A 4282-nucleotide genomic window follows, 5' to 3' on the forward strand; every position below is an offset into this window, starting at 1 on the left:
ATTGTTGAGAGAAGCAATATCGTGTGCACGGTGATATCTTTTTTTCAAGTTTAAAGATGAAAGAGAAGCGTGGTTACTTATAACAATATAAAAGAAATGGCTCCTACCTTCGATGTCACTACTGATAAATATACATGACATAAGAATTTTATGAAGATCCTTTATTTGATGAGAGAGCTATACGCGAATGTTATATTAAATCGAGGAATAAGAGAAGCACATCAGGTAATTAAACTAAGAGGTTTTAAAGGAAGCAAGTCACTAAGCATAAACTTAGCTGAAATGCGGCACATTTCCCTGAATGATAACCAACCTTGTTGACAGCTTAGAATGCACCAACGCGTTGACACCACCTTTCCTTCTAACCTAGACAGACTTATTTAAATTTAATTCTCTGACTGGGGATGAACTGGACAATGATTGATTTGGCGCTATTCTTTAGCAACGGGCTGATACCAATATACATTTACATGCATTATGATTTGGTTTGTTGGTAGTTTGCTTCTTTTAAATTGTTGTTAAAACATGATCCATTGCTAATATAATTAATATATGCTCCTATTGTTACAATATTCATTTTATGGCGTGTAGTTGTATTAAATCCCCTTATATTTATTGTGGTGATGAATTATTGTATTTTTCGGAGTGGGACGTGGTAAACATGATCGCGTGTACGTTCATTACCAAGCACTCTATCTGCGCCTCATTCACGTGTACTTCGCTTGGCGGCTCTGGATTGTCTCATTCTCGGAAGCTGCCTCAATTTCCTCTCGCGTGTTTATTACCTCAGGTAGCTTTCCGATGCCCTTATTAATTATGTTGTTCGAACTATTCAGCAATGCCCTAACTTCATTTCATATTTGCGTGTTATGTTGGAACGCCAGTGTTTTGTTCTTCTGCATTACGGTGCCCTATTTCTGTTATTGACGAAAGTATAGAGGGACAAACGACTCCTTGTTAGCGAGGACAAGCAATTGCAGAAATCAAGAAACAGTCATGCCCCAGTATTCGATTGCTAAGGGTCTTAAGTAAAGTGTCCTTAACACTGTGGTCCACCGTGTGGACCAGTGCTGCGGCCGATACAGCTGGGATAAAGTCCGTCTTTTATTGTAGGAGAAACCAGATGCTTTCGAGCTCCCAATGAGCTATCTGATCTCGCTGTGGTTGTTCGATTGTGCTAATGTTCGATGTAGAATGGTTACTAAGACTGATTACTCTTGCCGCTTCACATTGGTCTCCACTTTTCCCGATTAGCAGCATTGGTGATTTCTGTCTGCTCGCTTCTTTCCCCACTTTTTGTTTTTTTTTTTTTGGTTTTTGGTCCTTGTGGTTAAATTAGTATGTTTTAGGTTGGAGTTGGTGAATGATTTATTATGACGATCATCATGTGGATGTGTTGTTGTTCTATCATTTGTTGTTGCTTTTTCTGCATAAATGGTGACTTTGATCTTCCAAGTTCATATGTATTACACTTTCTTTTCTGGATTAACCATTATGTGAAGCTCCCTGAGTATTATGTGAAGGTTATAAGAGAACAGATGAAGAACTTACTGCAGAAATTCGTGTCTAGACGCAATCTTGGATTTCTAGATGCTTTTTTTTTTTTTTTCAATTCTTTCTTTAACGTGATAGAGAATGATAATTTCCATTATTCTAGAAATATTGTGTCATTATTATAATTTTTACTCAACCTAGTGATCTATTATTATTTTTATTGGAAGACATTGTGAATTTATGAATTTATTTTTAAGACTTAATATAAAAATTTTAAATTTAAAATAAAATTTTTTTATTAAATGTGCTGTTGTGTTGTATATTTGTATTGCTACTGGTTTTCAGCTGACTCTGAGGAAATTATTGGATTTTTTTTTGCAGTGTCGGCATCCGGAATTCATTTGAAGGCGAATTTCGGATGTGCCATGTCACCGGGTGATTCTGAGTGGTCTGGATTTTTTTTGGGTAGGTCATACACACATGTAATGATCTCTCCTCTTTGAGGTCTAAAAAAACTATCTGACAAATAGCTTTTTTATTGTTTTTAAAGCACTTTTTATCTAAAATTTTTAATTTTGTTATAGAAAATTATTTTAAATTAGTAAGAAAGTGTCTGACACGCGAAGGCTTAAGTAGTCCCAGTCGGATAAAAATAGTTTTTGGGCTTTGGTTACTTTTTTAATTTTGAATTTCAGGAGGTGATTCCTCATTTATAGGCTAGGAAGCAATGTTTTTTTTCTTCATATGTTGAATTTAGGACCTTTAGTATTGATCTTTGTTGGAAGTTTAGTTATTAATCTATAGTTTATTTATTTAATCCTTATTTTAAATGAAATGAGAAAATAAGGATTTATTTTAAAAGTTTCCTCACTCAAATGAATTTAGTTGCGTTTTCAATAGGGCTCACTTGTATTCAGAGGATTTTTTATTTAGTTGAGTAAGTTATATTATTTATTATGTTTTATATTCATATCTTAAAAGATTATATTTAAGAATTTTGAGTTTTTTTTTAAATTAAAAATTTAATTTAGTGTCAGGAAAATGAAGAGTGTCAGAAATAAATAAAATAAAATTTGAGTAGCATCAATTTCAGATTTTATTGTTATTTATTTATTTGAGAACGGAGTATTCAACGCTTAGCCACTCCCCATACAAGGGTGACGGGGAAAGATATAGTGATACCTTGGCTACCTAAAAAAGGCACCTACTCTCTTTCCGCACTTCATGAGCCCCACTTTAAAAAAGACGCTGATACATTCGAGGGGAATTGAATTGCGGGCTTGACGTACCCAATCGCTTCGCCCACAACCGTGCTAAACATTTGGTGGGTTCTACTTGTTTTTGACAAAAAGCAACAAAAAAAAGAGATCATCATGCATCTGCACAGTCAAACACATTGAAGCTTTCCAATGAGGCAATGAAGTATTCGTTCTCAACATGTTTACTCCAACTCCTTTGAGGACAAATTAGAGGGCGTTTCAAAAAATATGAGATTTGGTAGTCATTAAGAATATACAAAAGTTATTAGAAATTCATGAAGCTCTGCCAGAAAGATCTGATGCATTCATCGGTCTTTTTGAACAAAAAAATTCATAATTTGTTGGCAAAGAGGCTATATGGCAAACTCTTAGACGCATCGCCATTGAAATTCTGATCCAATATCTGCTACCATTGTACTCCTCGAAAAATATTTCTTGATCGGTACAAATCTTCAGGAAAAATTAAGTTGGAAACTTCCGGAAATTTAAATTGGGCCATTCCAAACTCCGATTTAAAAAACTTATAGTTACAATTGACGTCTCAAAAATGACGAGCCAACGACATCAAATAACCCAATCCAAGCACAAATGGGTCCAAATCATTTGAAGGTTCGAATTTAAAGTTATAATCTTAATTATGATTGTAGGCGATAATATTGTTTGTCATATCCATTAGTTAATTTTTTAGATTAGACTAGATTGGATTTTGATATTTTTATCACATCATTTTGAGTGATGACTTTCAATGCTCTTACCTTAGGACTTAATAAATTAAAGTTTTATATTTTTAATTTTTGACATCTTGTTGTAAACCTAAATACTAATTCAGATATCTTTTTTATGGAGGTCATTCTAGTCAATTATCTAGCTCACCCTAGTATGATTAGAAATCCAATTTAAAGTCCGAATTTTTATGGCTACAAATAGTAAGATTAAGTGATTTTTTAATTGAGATAAAGTGTACATTACTTCCTTATGAGTGCAACCCTCATGTTAATTACCCCTCATAATACATTAGAAGAACACTCTCGATTAAGGATGAAATACACTTAGCTTTATACAAGAAGTGTGAGAATGTGCAACATAGATTTAAATTTTGTTATGTGGGGATGAAGGTACACCCAATCAAGATCCCATAGTTTCATCATCCTGGGCATATCGTGGGTTCAGTCTACCAACACTAATAATCATTGATTGTAGTGTCCATAAAATTTGATTAGCAGCCATGGGTTATATCATATCAAGGATCCCGAGTAGACTTAAGTGGAGATGTGCGAATTTTAGTTTAATTTAACTTGGGTTGGGGCTTATGGCTTCCTTAGAAGTTACTCGTTAATTTGTTTAGTTTGGGGCTTACGACTCCCATTAGGCGTTACCCGTGTAATTTGATTTGGGTAGCGGCTTATGGCTTCATTAGAAGTTTCCATGATAGTGGGACTTACGGTCTCTTTTAGAGATAACACAAAGAATTTTGATTGGGTAGGTCTTATGTCTTCCTTAGATGTTGCCTAATGATGGGTCTTACGACC

This window comes from Dendrobium catenatum, unplaced genomic scaffold, assembly GCF_001605985.2.
Source record: "Dendrobium catenatum unplaced genomic scaffold, ASM160598v2 fragScaff_scaffold_880, whole genome shotgun sequence".
Lineage (NCBI taxonomy): Eukaryota > Viridiplantae > Streptophyta > Magnoliopsida > Asparagales > Orchidaceae > Dendrobium > Dendrobium catenatum.